Consider the following 15,855-nt stretch of genomic DNA (forward strand, 5'->3'; position numbering starts at 1 on the left):
AAAAATGTATTTAAACTTTATTTGGACAGAGGGAAAGCAGAGAGGTTTACAGATGGAGATGGGATAACAGTACAGGAAGTGCCACGATGGGAATTTGAGCATGGGGACATTCGTATTCAGGTTGAGTGGGCTGTACTATGGACTGCGCCAAATGATCTGCCTCGGAATATTTAAATTTTACTCGGCATACTGTCACACATTATCTATCAAAACTATTATTACTGCATCCAGCAGATTTATTATTTTTTTCTGTTTATTCAGTCCAAGTAGACTCCATGAGCCTGAGTGGAAAATATTCTTGAAATGGTCTAATTGTGTTTTTATTTATTGTGTTGTCAAATATCTATGCTGTGTTGTATTAGATGTAAGTCAGATTAAATATTTGCAAAACAGAATCTCGAAAAGAGAACATAGTTAATTAATTCATTTTTATTAATCTTTATTGAGTTAGAGAATAGAATTACTGATGTTTCATCACTATGATAGTAATATTACTATGAATATATCCATGATCATTTGTACAGCTCAGCTCAGTTCTGTGTAGCTTTAAGTCCCTAAAATTATGGGGTGCCCTTTACATACCTCTTCTGTCATTTTTCACTCTCGGTATAGTATTCCCTCACCCCTCTATATTTATTTATTTTATCATGGCCTCCAGCTGCTCTGGGTGCCACCAGAAATCAGTATGTTTCGTGGAACATTCCAGTCAGTAACGTCACTAAGAGTGGAATCAGATACCCACCACTGCCCCCTGGTGAAAGGCCGCCAGTCCTGGCCTCCTGCTGCCCCCTAATTCAAAGCGGCAGCCCCCACCCGCACATTTTGTTAGTTTCTTGGAAACAGCTGCCTCCCCCCGAGGTTAAAGCGTTGCTCCTTTTGCTTCAAATTTACATCTCTGGCAGGGTTTAGTTTCACTTTTTTTTGCCTCCGTGGAGCTTAGTGGGTGTTTTCTCACTCTACCCCCGCCCCTTCCCCTCCACTCCCAACCCCACCCCTTCCCCTCCACTCTCAACCCCACCCCCAAATCCTCATCGCCTGCAGGATAGTTCGCATGAAGGCGGTTTGTGCCGGGAATGCTGGGAAGACTCCCACAGACGGGGGAGGGATGTGGATGGGCGACTGGGGAGAGAACCTTCTGGAGGGTCAGCTGGAAAGCAGCCGGACTTAATGGGTCAAAGTCAACAGGCTCCTCCCTTCTCCAGAGGTTGGACCCCACCATTATGCCCTGAACCCAGGCAGGGTTTCACACCTCAGTCTCTTCATTAAAGCTAGCTCCCACCCCACTCTCAATATCACCCCTCTCTGGGACTCCTTTCTGCTTTCATAATGGTGGATGACGAGAACGAACCTGATCCCATCAATGTCAATATTTCTCAACATGCGTGTGTTCTTAGAAATGGGGGGACATCTTATAGTAATATAAGTATTTTATATAGCAGTACGTGAATACCTAACTCCAACCCCTTCCACCCTACAGACTCCCTTGTGTTTACTTTGCAGTTCCATTGCAGTCAGTGTGTTATTTAAAACCCTCTTTAGCATAAAGAGATCCTGAAATGAAAGGTTCTGTATAAATGAAATTTGAGAAGTATAATTATTACCAGGGTAAAATAAATGCACTTCTACAGCTCGGATTTTTATTTATTTACTTTTTTTACCGATATGATATCCCATTGAGTCTCAAAGCCCAAAGCCTGTGGCTCAGATGTAGTGGAGCTGAGGTGTCCAAGTTATTGAGAGGGTAGTTTTTGGGACTGTAGTGGCACACAGCAGTTTTATTTACCCATGGGCTTGTGAAATATAAAAGCTGACATATGTTTGATTAAGGTATAGTGCCGTGGTACCGTGAATTTGTCCTCATGCAATATAGAAAGTTTTGCACACAAAAAAAGAAAATGTGGGAATATTTTTGCTTTTTTGCATGTGTTGTGAGATGCTAAGGGGAGTAGGGGACAGTCTCTCCCCACATTGTTTTGAGGTTGTCTCTGTGATCCATTGGGCTTCACGAGGCTGACTTAATTTCCCGTTCAATAATCGTAATTCTGTAAAAATGCAATTTGGTTTATCACAGCATCATTTGAAACATTTTACTACCAGAATCAGCAGACATTCAAATATGTAAACGTGGTGAAACACTTCATTCAGAAGTTATGAAAGGCCTCTCTCGGTCACATTTACATTTGTTCCTTGCATTTTTAATATTAGTTTAAATGATGTACTCTACATTATACAAAAATTTAAATAAAAAAAAAACAACAACAAAAAAACAACATATGAGTACCATGGGCACCACCATCTAGAGCTTTACAACAAAGGTGCTCTGAAGTAAAATACTTATTCCACTCTGAAATGAAGAAAGTGGATTACTTAAACAAAAGCTCCTGCTCGCACTTTAATAAGACTGTAGACCCTTCCAATTTCCAGCCTTAAACTTAACATTTCCAAGTGCATACATAAAAGCACCCAACCATGACACTCGCACAGTTGCATTTCAATGAGACCTTTGCTAATTAAAAAAAATTGGTTCATACCTTCAATTTGGGAAGAACACTGGGGTAAATTTGTTCCCAAATTTCCCTGACAGTCTACAACAGAAGTGTTTTTTTAAACAGCAGCCAACAAAAATATTTTATATAATTATTGCAGAATGAAAATGCTTGTCTTACTTGTTATTCTGGTATGAAGGATACATTAAAAATGCTCAGTGTTCAGTATTCATTATAAATTAGAATTAGCACCTTTAAATTGTTGGTTATAATTGTGCAATAAGTGTCAACAATTCAAGACTAATAAGTGCGATCTTCATCATTGTGCTTTGCATTTCTGTTGAATCTACAAATGAGTCCCACACTAATTCCTAATTAACATGGCTTGCGCAGGAACAGGTACACACCTAAAAGGTGTTAATGAAGTGTTTGGTAATTACTGTGCTTTCTATAACGATTCATTTACATATGAATACATATTAAAGAGATTTTTATATATTTATTATTTTTATGGACCCCAAAGAAACTGCGCCATTTTACTGCAGTAATAAGTTTGATTGATTAAAGCACGTTTTAAAATAACAGTAGTGTATTACTGATAATGATACATGAGTGATATCCAGGCCTGGATTAAATGTGTACTATACAGGTTTGTTGCGGCCCTTCCAAATTCTGTGTTTGTCTCCTCCTTCGTCCTCAACCCCACCCACACCTTCGTTGAGGTCGCACCCTCCAGCACTACAAGCAAAATGCAAAGAGGTAAGGTAGTCAGAGATATTGAAAATCGCATTTTTAGCGACATGAATGATTCCAAATAAATGCTGGCAAATGACCAAGCTAGCTAAGTTGCAACTATACTGTAAGCAGTAACAGCAGTTCACACAGGGAGGAAGACACCTTGACAGGAGAACAGAATTCAATACAAAAGCTCCCGAACCTCGGACATCAAGCTGCCTAACATAACTAGTTAGGTAAAAGGAAGTTACTTACAGGTCCATTAGAACACAGGCCAGTTGACGCCACTGAGGAAATTCCAAGGTTGACTCTAGTTATTGAAAGAGCCATGTCAGCTTGTATTTTTGCTTTGCTGTATATAAGCTTCTTAGCATCCATCACTGCAGCAGCTGACAAGCAACAAGCCCTGCTGGAATCTGATCCCAAACAGAGGCTCTGAAGCCACGCCTACCCCTCCCCACACAGAAGAGTGCCACACCCAGAAATGTCCTGAACACATTTTAGAATAATATACAGGTAAAAGGTGCAGGAATTTGGAGAAACTAAGTAAAAACATAGATTGGAAGTGCATCATAGATATGCCTTAGCATGGTTATTTTATAATATTTTCAAGATTGCCCCCCCACAAACAAACAAAAAAAAGATAGTACAGAAAAAAATAAGTGAGGTTTAGGCCTAAGTTACAGATTATATGTAGCCAAACAGCTCACATCTCGATGAGACAACCACGCGATAGAGGAGCAGCTCAACAATAGGAAGAGCAGCAAAATAATATTGCATACCATAAGAATCTGCAGTGAGTCAAATCCAACTGAAAATGGACAACAGCAGTAAGCACATGGTCACAGCAGAGGAGCCACCTGCTTATAGGCACAATGTAGTTGAGTACATTGGGCCTAATATAATAATATAAATAATAACATGTCGCCTAAACATTCAAAGTGGATCAGGGCTTTAATGAAACAAGAAGAGCCCACCCATTTTAGAAGCTCTTCTTGCTTGCATTTCGATCTTAGCAATGATGAGTCTGCAATGATATCACTGTAATTAAATTCAGGGTGATTAACAAGTTACTTTCTAAGGATTTGTGAGTGAGATTGCTCAGCCTTTCTTGTCAGAATGTGATCTCATTTTCTTCATCAGTGGGTTTAGAAAATGAACAGTCCCCAGATGCGTTAATCACAGGTGAAGGTAAATAGATTGCAATGTCAAGGCAATGTTAATATTCGGTAAAACGTAGTGTAGTTTCTTTTCCTTATGAGCTGTAAAACTTCCCTTGTAGCCTACCTTGTTGTGGCTCATTTAGCTGATGGCTAACTAGGTAGCTAGCATGAGCAATATTTGAAATATGCAGGGAATTGCATGTGCACTATACTAGCTAGCTGAAAAACAGTACGAACTTGTGATTGTAAAAGTTGAAATGACCAATAAAGAACACTAGTTTTAAATTGAACATCGTTGTTACATCAACATTAAGCTAGCTAAGCAGTTTAGTGTAAATATGTGCAATATTGTATTTAATATAGTAAGCATTCACAAAGTGCTAGCCTATGTTGTTAGGCTATGTTCGTTACGACTTTACTATGAAAATAAAGCTATAGTTTTGAAGCAAATGGATCAGATGGCTAGCTTGCTATCCATGACAGAAAACATTCTGACACCATTTTCACCCAGGTTCAAACTGAGTCTAAGTTACACAAGGGACAGTGAACCTAGCATAACACTGGCTTTCTATTTGGCTATGAGGAGGGACAAGAAAAAGTGTTTGGTTTGCTTATCTATGATTTGAGCTACTTGCTAGAATCATTCATTAGCATTTCCATAACATTGTAAACTTATGTTTTTTAGATACTAGTCTGAGCCTGACCCTCATGTGTTTCCAGGGAAATGGCACCTTTAACAAAAATGCTCTTGTTTTAATTGTTGGCGTGTTACTATGGTATGAATGGGATACTGTTATTCAGGTATCATCAGGTTGCCCATAGTCGGAGACTTGGCTAAACCCGGACACGCTCCCTTGTACCCTTTTCATTGAAAATTTTGGACGTGAGCAAAAAAAGTAGTTCCGTATTTAGGGTAATTAAACTACCTTTGTGTGAAATTTCATGTCCATCCAAACATATATGGGCATATTACGAAGTGTTCAATAAACATCACCCTGTCTGAGTGAATAAAACATTTTGGCACTGGCGACGATATCAGTAAAGTTGACAGCCTACTCTCGCAAGCTTGGAATGGGGGTGTCCGTCGATGGGTAGGCTAGCCGTGCGGTGGTCTTCTAGTTTTCCAACTAGGAAAAAAAAGCTTAGCTGACATTATAATTCATATATGTATGTGTTGGTGACAAGTGGTGCTTTGTTTCAAGCTGTTTATTTATCGGGTAAACAGACATGGAACAACGCAGGCACACATTATTATACGAAAATAGCGAGAAATCGTCCGTCTGTGGGCAACCTGACGATAAGTGGTTAAAAGATTTTAACTTCACTTCGCATCGGGTGGTTCTTTGCCTCTGGGTTGTGCATTAAAATCAAATAACAGCACACCTAGTCATGGATAATCCTTGGTCTCATACCTGTGTGCCTGGAAATACAAAAGTGTGCCAATTCAGTCTAACAAAAAATAAATCTCTGCTAGCTGGTGTGACCGTTGATGTCGCACTGGCACTGCAAAACCTGGTCCCGGTTGCAATAATGGTTGCCTTCCTCTTCCGGTCATAAATAAAATGATATCACATGATTTAAACGTCAGTACATTGTCTTGCATTTTACTTGTATGCTCATTCACTAGCTGTATTAGCTATGAAGCTAGCTAATAAGGAGGCTCTGTAGCTGTGTAGCTGGCTACTAACTTGTGAGTGATAAAGTCACGTTAAAGTTGTATCAGTTCGTATCGCGGAAATGTCATACTTGTGTAATGTTCATGGTTTGAGCGCACTGTGAAGATTTGGTTGCGCTGTTTGTAAGATTAGCAGTAAACTGCACTAACAGCTTAACCTTTGCACTAAGTCTACCATAGCTACAGGCCTTTCTACAGTTAATTTGCTTTAGCTAACCACTTAGCTTACAATGCTTTAGCCAGAAATTCCATACAGGCCTTTCCAGAGTTCACTTGCTTTAGCTAACTTGCTGACAGTGCTCTGCTTTTGCTAACTACTTAGCTTACAATGCTTTAGCCAGCTGGATAAAATGATAACCGACTAGTTACGCATGCTTAGCATCATGCGTTACAAGGTGATAGTACGGCATGCCAAAAAGAAAATGAAAAAACGCATTGGGATAAGACAGGCCTGGGGATATATCTTAAAGGTTACGTAACTGTGACACTGTGAAATCAAGTTTAACTTTAAATGTTCTCCTGAGAAAGTTGGGGAAAAAATGGAATGGAAATGGAAGCTTTAATGCTAATTGGCCACAAAGAATCCTTATATAATAAAGGATATGACTTAGCCTACATTATTGTTACAGTAGGCTATCTTTAGATTGCTTTTAGGCTATGTCTATAATGACTGGCCATTTCACAAAGGGGTGGACTACTTTTTTATCCCCAAAACTTTCTGAGTAAATTCTAAATGTGTAAATAGTGGAACAATCTAAAGGAGAGTCTAGCTAATGGGATTGCCTATCACCCACAGCATACACATTGTATATCTGACATTTGAGATTGAGGAGAGTGATTGCAGGAATGAATAAACCAATAATTGGTATTCATGAAATGCCAAGGTTGCTATTCATGGAAATGTACATACATATGTTGAGAGAGAAAGGGAGAGAAGGCAGAGGTAGGGAGTGGCGAGATGGGTTGAATATACTGAGTACAGCATGAAAGGAAGCTATTTACTTCCACATGCCATTGTAGGAACCAGAAATGGTGAAGTTATGCACATTTGGAAAGATGCAGGAACCCCATGGTGATGTGCCAACAGGCAAACTGTCAGCCTACCATTGTAAAGTGTTATTAACATTATTTAGTGCAGAGATATTCGAAATATGTATATAGTACCTATCATATTTTATTTCATTTTTATTCACGTGCCCATTATGGCTTAATAGAAAGAAACATTAAAAGCTGTACTATTAGAAACATACTGTGTGAGCCACTATAATGATGCTGCATGGTAGTTTTTCCCCATGTAAAAGAAGACTGCTGACGTAAGTAATTAATTTTCTGTGGAGCAACAGAGGAATTCTTGTGGTGAGTTGACAGGGCTGGGGAACAGAGAGGAGAAACTGCGCAACAATGCAATTAAACTCCTGTAATGAGGGCAGGCATCAGCTATCCCTGCAACTGATATCATTACTTAGGAGCAGGCCAGGGCTGGGCCGGGCCTTAGAAGCACAGCCTCCTCCTGCCTTTACGTCCCAATTTTCAGGGCTGCCCTTTTACAGGCCTGACCTGTGTTCCTGACCTTTGCAGTGGAAAGAAGGTTTGCTTACAAAAAAATGAACTATGGCAGTATAGTATTGCATTAGTATTACATTTCTGAAACGTAGCTTTTTGTCCCTTAGTGGCGTGTCTCCTTTGCACCAGCCCTGTTTTGCTAGTTTTTTTTTTTTCTTTTCTGTCTGGGCCCGCGTGTGTTGTGCGCTGTTCTCTTTTTTGTTTCTGACAATTACATTGAGGATACCATTATGGCATTCGCCAGTAACAAGCATTCTTCTGTTCTGATTTAGATCAATTAGCGGGGGACGTTAATTCGTTCTGACGGCGTGGTGTGTGCTGAAAGGCTGAGGCACGGTGTTGTGGCGACAGCGCGGTGATTCAGCCCAAAAGCCAGATTTTTTTTCTGTTACCCCCCCCCTTCTTTTTTCTTTCTTCCCTAAACGAGGAGTTTGGGAGAATTGTAGTTGGAGCGAGAGCTTTAATAATTAGTTATTGATTGAGAACAATGTGGCGACGGGCCCCGATGTATTAGCCAGACGCCAGTGGGTCGCGACACCGGGGAGGCCCCCGCATGCAATGCCGTGTTACGAACTAACTGAGCCTCAAATATCCCCTTTAATTCTTTCTTTTTTTTCTTCTTCCTACCCCCCCCCCCCTCCCAATCATCCTTTTCAGGTCAAAAGCATTAGTGCTCACTCATTTTGTTACACAAAACTTTGTGAACATTAGTTGGTGCTGATGTCTCACTCATGAAATGTTTGTCAAGTCTTTAACTGCCTGTGAAAAATTGTATTATTTTGTTCAGTTTTAGTCCATTTAAAATACCAAGCTAAAAGGTTTATTACACGTACAAAGCCTGCACTTCACTCCCATTATATTATAAATCCATAAATAAAGAAACCTCTCTGGTATGTTTTTTTTTATTTTTTATATCAAAAGCATACAAATATATTAGTACTCAGGGAAATACAATGCAGGGAATTGGTCAGAAGGACACGTTTTCTATACTAAAAAAACCGCAAAGATTCCAGGTTATCTAAATGTATGTAAAGATGGAGCATAGCAATGGGGTTTGTCTTGAATAATTTTTAATGCTGTAGGATGTCATGTCTCTCTTTCCTCTCAAATTTAATTTCCTAGTCCTAACAGTTAGAAGTAAGGCTGGGTGTTTGTCACGGAAGTGACGGCTGCCATTTTTGGCAGTTCCCTGACTTTCCCTTTATGTGTGCCATTTCCTCTATTTTCAGCATTTTGCGTGATTTTGCAGCAGTTTTGGATAACTGTCAACCTTAACATAACCTACAGTGCTATTTATGTTTGCCTACGCATTTTAACAGTATTGGCAAATGCTGGGAGAAACAAAGTGTGACGATGTATAGGCCTACAGATCCCGGAATACGCGGGGATCAAGATTCCCGTCCTTGTCAGTTGTTGCATTCAGATGTTTGATGGCCCCTGTCAACAACGTTGACTCGTTCCTATGTTAAGGTAACATTCAGTGACAGGCACTCCATCAAAGACCATACCTGGCAATGTACATGTTGTGCCATAACAAACTTTACAGAAGTAGAAACAGACACAGGTAACCGTGTTTCATTTTACTGACACAATTTGAATAATCTCTATTTCTGACAACATTCTGCTAAATTAAAGGCGAAACAAAATGCTCTTTCTTTCTGTGATAGACCGAATTAAGTGATTAAATTGCACCAGCCTATCAATGAATTTTACTCGTAGGCTATTTGTTCCAAGCAGCCAGTTACTCCCCACTTTTTAAAACTTAAAGCACTTGTTACTGTTGCTACAGTTGCGCATGTTATTTCAATTGTTTCCCATTGCCATGCATGAGATCTATTAATTTAATAAATCAATGTTTTTTTTAATCCATGATTTCTTCTGCTTTTTTTTTTTCATTTTTCTGCGATTTTCAACAAGTTTGCATGACTGCTGTGCGACTTCTGATTTTCCGTGACAAATACCCAACCACTGTGCTCTGATTACTTGTTTGTCTCTCACTTTTTAAAGCATGCTGAAGTAAGAGAAAAGGATGGAGACAAAAACACAAGAGTCTGAAAGTAGTTCCTAAATGCAGCTATACGAAGATGACGAGTTTTTCACAACATCCTTTTTTAATTCAGCTGTTACATTCGGCAGATGAAGGAGACAATCTGTACCATGTGTCATTAGTGTGACAGGTATACCACCCCAGCCAAACCCTTTACACACACACACACACATGCACATGCATGCACTCCATTCTCCTACCGTGCATCTGGATTTTTGAGACAGCTAACAGCACGTGAAGAAACACCCCTGACACTAGACTGTCAGGGCAACGTGCAGCGCGGCAGTTTGTCGACATGGTGGTATGGTGCATTGATAACTGCTGCATGGCTGTGAGGTTCAGTAGCAAAGAGAAGGCCGCTTTGCTGGAGCTAATTAAGCACACCAAATTACAACATGAATATGCAGATGCTGTTTACATTTTACCATATGGTATTGTCTCAGGTAATGACTCCCAATGGGGGGGGGGGCTCCACACTGTTCATTAGAATGGGGGTGGGGCCAGTGTGGGTTGGCAGGCAAGTTCACTTTCAGACGCCTCAACGTGCTGAAAAAACTCAACAGACCAGTTCAATAGGCCACTCGTGACTGATGTTATCTGAAACAATTACTCCAATCCAACAGTTATTAATTCAGACTATATGTAATCTTTTTTTAAATGCTGCTTTCCTGTGATTCACAAAAAGGAAAATAAATACAAATAAATAGATATATAAATAAATATGTTTTTATTCAGGTTCCATTAAGGAAGATCACATTTATTGAGTTATGAAACGTTTTCATCCTGAATAAAATAAAATACACAGCAAAAACTGACATATATATTGTCTGACAATATAATTAACAAAATTTCTGTGAATTATATTGCATTATATCATATATATATATATATATATATATATATATATATATATATATATATATATATATATATATATTATATTTATTATTATAAAGAACTAAATGAGAAAGTTTTTTTCACTGCAGTGAAATGAGGTATTGCAGTTCTATTTGGGGTACTGCATGTCTTGTCAATGAATCAGTGAGTATGAAGGGCAGCTTCGCCTTAAACAGAACAAAACACAGACTCAGACACAGACACATACAAGCCGCAAAAGGAAATAATAATAAATAAATAAATAAAATAACAAAGCAAAGGAAAGCCCACTCAGTAAATTCAAAGTACAGGAGCAATTGCACAACATGCACCATAGAAATGATTTTGAGCAAAAAAAGACGATTGGTTTTTTGTCTTGTGCATTATTCAGGTTTTACCCAAAGTTATTGTTTTCCTGGTCCACAGTTTTCCTCCACATTATTCCTGTCGTCAGCATGAGAGCGGAGGACATGGAGCGGAGGACAGAGGGATGCGCGGGTTCACAGGGCCCTGCTGGAGAGGTGAGGAGGAGCGTAATTGTGCTGCAGGGAGAAATGGGAGATGACAGAGCCAGCCGGGGGGGGGGGGGGGGGGGGGTGGTCAGAAACAGAGGAGGGAGACACTTCAATTACCTGTGCTCCCTCTAACTCTCTCTCTCTCTCTCTCTCTCTCTCTCTCTCTGTCACTGGTCCTTGGATCAACCATCCTTCTGTGTATCCCAACTTCATTCCTCTCTGGGAGGAACAGCTTTACATGCCGAAACCGACATTTCCTTACTACTCACTCACACCTGAGCCTTTCTGCTGTTTTTCACTTAAGGGAATAAGAGGAATTGATGTAGTGACAGACAGTTCTGATTAAAGATCAGCAATAACACTAATAATCATAAAAACAATAACAAAATAGTTAAATAAGCTAATTATAATAAAAATGAATGTGATTCAATGAAAACTTATGTATGTTTGTGTAATGTATTTTTCCTGCCACTGACTACAACTGCAAAGGCAAGGCTTCACAGGCATGTTATGTCTTAATATACTCGACACATTGTTGGAACAGGAAAGCCATTTCATGTTGGAGGGTGGCTACAGCGGGGCCTATTGTGCAGCTGTCATGCCCGGGCTTCAAAAGCAGATGAAGTTGTCAGATTATTAATATATGTATACCTACACCCCCCTCTCCACAGACACACCTCCCTGTCGTTCTGCACCCCTCACAAAATGTGTTACCCTTCAAAGGGACGGGGATAGAGGCCGGACCCGACGTCAAAGGTCAAATACATTTTGAAAGTGAGTTACCCCCCCCCCCCCTTTTTTTTAAAACCCCCACCCCTACTCCCTTCCAACCAACCAGTTTTTTGCAGCAGCAGAATCAACCATCCACCCCCCACCCCCCACCCCCTGCCGCCCTTTCCCTCGGCCCCTCTCTTTCTTGGGGGCCCGGCCATTCAGCGGGGACTTAGAGCCGGAATGGCAGCCGGCTTTCAGAGCTGCTGGCAGGCTGCTGATCCCTGGGAGTGCTGCACTGACATCTCTCTCAGCCTGTCTAAGGACAGGGTCAGCACCAGGCCCTGACTCCCAGGCCCAGATCAGCTGGGCCCATGCCATGAGTCAGGCCCCAGAGAAATTAAAAACTGAAAGCTGCACACTGAGGGCATTCTTCACTGCCCGCCACCCCCCTCTCCACCTCAAACCCGTGCCCCCACCCTGTCTGCATTTTCTCCTCTGTTCCTCAGAGACATGTGTCTTTCTGTCTCTCACTCCCTCCCTCTCATTTTTTCCTCCTTACAATTATTTAACAACGCACAAAACGGTCGCTGTCAGGAGAACGTGCATGATCGACAGTGTGTGAGCACCACTGCAGATGAACATCAAAGCTGAACGATCTATGTCGTTGTCTGAAGGCCTTTGAGGTCTGTTGCCTGTTGAATTTCTTCTTTTTTGACAGATCAATTATCTTCTGAAATGTGAAGTGACTATGGTAACTGGATTGTGATTGAACTACAATAACAGTCAGATATTGTCATGAGCTTTTCCAGGATGAATATTTTTTGAATGAAAGCAAATGATAGTTTGCTGTCCCATTAAGAGTTTATAGGAATTCGGAAAATACATTAGGCATTATCACAAATATTGAATTCACAGTCAGTAAATAAGTGGATAAATAAATAAAACAATACAACGATGCATTTTATAAAATGATACAATATATTAGGAATATTTGAAATTAGCATCCCTATTTTAGTGACAAAACAAACTATTACAAACAATACTACAAACAATATTTGGACAGAAGCACTTTGAAAGATTTGCAAGCATTGGTACATGTGCAATCATCTCCCCTGAACTGGAGAAACCAAAGAGTGATCTTCCTTGAGATGGAGAAATTTCTATAAGGCAGACTGAATTCTTCTGAATATTTTATTTGACATTTTGTCTCATTTGTGTTTTTTATTTTTTGGTAAGTGGGGCAAAAAAAGGTGCATGGGAGATTCCTAGGCACTTGAGTTTACCAGCGAGGAGCAGCTTGTTTGGGCTTATCGTTGTTTTAATTTACTTAGCATCTTGTTGAATATTGAGGGATCAGGCTATCGCCATTTTCTGTTGCATTATTATCCAAGCCTTTGAACAGGACAGGCTCTGATTGGCTGTTCACATTGGTCTGAACTTTAATTTAAGGGTTAGTTCAAAGTATCAGCCACACCGCCACTACTCCTGCTTTGGATGGGTGAAATATACAGGCCGAGCAATGAGGTAATCTCCAGCCTGGCCCAGGTCACCAGGCCCCACACCTAAAAGGATTGGTTCAGTGTCAGAACCTTTGGCATAGGGGGTCAGATTTACATCTTACTAACCCTGCAGCTCGACCCTGTATGACAAAGGCAGAATTTCTTTCTCTCTCTTTGTCTCTCTTCTCTCTCCAGAGGAGATTGAAACATTTTCATTAAAGGCAGAGGAGGCTCAGAACCAGCCTGTATTGCCGGTAATGTAAGGCTGGGCCTGATGAATTGAAAACCCTGGGATTACTTTCTTTTTATCCCTCTCTCTCTCTCTCTCTCTCTCTCTCAATTCTCTCTGCCTCCATCTTTCCCTTTCTCTATGTATGTCTGTCTTTCACTCTCACCCTTTGTCTCAGTCTATCTCTCTCTCCATCTCTGTCCATTTCTTTTTCTCTTTCAAATTTCAGATTGCTTCATTGGCATGACAAGAGAGATCTTATATTGGCAAAGCACAGATAAATTTATCTGTCTCTCTGTCTGTCTCTCTCTTCTCTCGCTCTTTCTCTCTCTTTCCCTCTGTGGTGTGTGGCCAGCCGATTGAAATCAGCTTGGTGTCAGGGAAGTCATATCAGAGATGGACATAAAACATGCAGAGACATAAATAAGCAGCAGGCTGCTGACAGCTCACAGGCGTTTCTCCTGACAGGCGAGGAGAAGGGGAAGGTTAGGACTCTGGGGGGATTGTAAAATGCCTAACAGTCCATGAGTCTCTGAGCTTCAGCGAGACCATCCAGTGACAAGATAAAGTCTATCAGGTTATCGGCTAGTTCAAGCTGCTACGGAGACAGTAAAGCCACTGGGACAGCTGACATGACAGAAGAACTGCTGTGTCTGTGTGTATGCCGTGTGTCTGCGTGTGTGTGTGAGTGTGTGTGTGTGCATGCGTGCTAGTGTGCGTATAAATGTATTTGTGAGTTTGTGCATTGCAACATACATGTTTGGGTGTGCTCAGGGTGTATCCAAACCCAAATGCCCTATTCCTGAAGCTGACCAATGATATTCAGAATGTTTTCTCTTTTTAATTGTTTGGTAAATCAAAAAAAAAAATCCATGTCACTACATAAAACAGAAAAAAGAGAGCAATAAACTGAAACGAGTCATCCAATGATATAGAACCAGAAATACACGTCTCACTTTGTTACTACGTATTGGGTACTACAAAATCAGCTAATTCCAAAGGTGCAGCATAATGAAAAAAGCGACCGTAATTTCTTGAGCGCAATAAAACATGCGTTTTAATGCATTTCTCGACACATTGGCAGCTGCATTTATTAATTAGCAATGCTGGAAGCAGTTTAAGTTGAGCTGGGCTGTCAGAAGCTGCCTTTGTGTCTGCTGACTCCGGCTCAATTTCCCCTCACTGATGTCATCGCTGTTATGGAATGGCTAGAACCATCCCTAGCTCGCTTTTAACGTGACGTTCACCCCATAATTCTTCTTTTCCTGGTGAAGAACTTTCAGTTTCTTTATAATAAGTACACACAGGCAACATTTCTAAGACATGTTTTTGAGAATTCAAGAAGAGTAGCATTTTTTGCTAGGTGTTGTCAACAATAGATTGATTATTATTATGAGGTATCTTACAAGATCCCGCTTTCAACTAGTTTGATCATTATCACTTATACAATGACTCATAGTTCTGAGTTCTGAATAACCACCCAAACCTCATGGGTGATCTTATCATATAATCTTGTTTTAAACCGTCCACATCTAGCACAAATAATTTGTGGGAGGGAACATGTGTAAAGGGGAATAATAATAGTAGGTAGGTAGCTTGCTTGCTGGCTAGCTTGCCAATGGAGAGCTCGTCGGTAGATAGCAAATCCAAGACTGTTTTTCTGACTTAGCAATGGACTCAGAAGGTGAAATAGTTGGTAGATTTGACAAAAAGTTGCCTGTTCTGACAGCACCTGCAACATCGGATGAGGCTAGAGCTAGCACTAGTGTCGCTTAAAGAGAGCTATAAAATGAAGTTGTTTATAATGGCTACTCATTCAGAATGTCTGTGGTCTGTGGTGCCCAATCACGAGCCATGGAGGGCCAAGAGTGTGCCAGTTTTCATTCCAACCAATCATTTTACCTGCTGATTTCACTAATAAGTTCCCTCCTCTCTGCTTGAAGGTGTGTTAATAAGTGAAATCAGCAGGCGAAGTGATTGGCTGGAATGAAAACCTGCATACACCGAGCCCTCCGTGGCACATGATTCGGCACCGCTGATCTTGGTAAAAGAAATTATCTGGAACTGTACTTCATAAGTAATGATGGTTCAGCGGTAAATCATTTAAGCAACTTAGTCTGGGCACAGCCACTTGCAGTTTTTTATTTGAATACCGATACAAATGAGCTTGTTTGTCGAACAGACACAGTAGTTTAGACTCTATATGCCCGTGTTGTATACACGAGTGTGTGTGTGTATGTGTTGTGTCATGTTTCCATCCATCCACTATTTATACCCACTTATCCTGAGCAGGGTCACGGGGGGTGCTGGTGCTATCCCAGCGTGCATTGGGCGAGAGGCAGGAATACACCCT

At 40.6% G+C, this 15,855-nt stretch overlaps 2 long non-coding RNA genes across 3 annotated transcripts; one reads left to right on the forward strand and one right to left on the reverse strand.

Annotated features, from left to right (window-relative positions):
* Positions 1 to 2,073: 2,073 nt before the first annotated feature.
* On the reverse strand, positions 2,074 to 4,082 carry LOC135256102 (uncharacterized). Of its 2 annotated transcripts, XR_010330374.1 has the most exons (3): positions 4,004 to 4,082; positions 3,477 to 3,508; positions 2,074 to 3,224 (listed from the first exon to the last, which is right to left on the reverse strand). It is a non-coding gene; the product is annotated as an uncharacterized LOC135256102 (long non-coding RNA). The 2 variants fall into 2 exon arrangements; XR_010330373.1 differs by lacking the exon at positions 4,004 to 4,082 and having other exon boundaries at positions 3,477 to 3,611.
* A 1,916-nt stretch (positions 4,083 to 5,998) lies between these two features.
* LOC135256103 (uncharacterized) lies at positions 5,999 to 11,455 on the forward strand. Its single transcript, XR_010330375.1, has 4 exons — positions 5,999 to 6,074; positions 9,630 to 9,799; positions 10,972 to 11,066; positions 11,293 to 11,455. It is a non-coding gene; the product is annotated as an uncharacterized LOC135256103 (long non-coding RNA).
* The last annotated feature ends 4,400 nt before the right edge of the window (positions 11,456 to 15,855 follow it).

This window comes from Anguilla rostrata, chromosome 5 (genome assembly GCF_018555375.3).
Source record: "Anguilla rostrata isolate EN2019 chromosome 5, ASM1855537v3, whole genome shotgun sequence".
NCBI classification, from domain to species: Eukaryota; Metazoa; Chordata; class Actinopteri; order Anguilliformes; family Anguillidae; genus Anguilla; species Anguilla rostrata.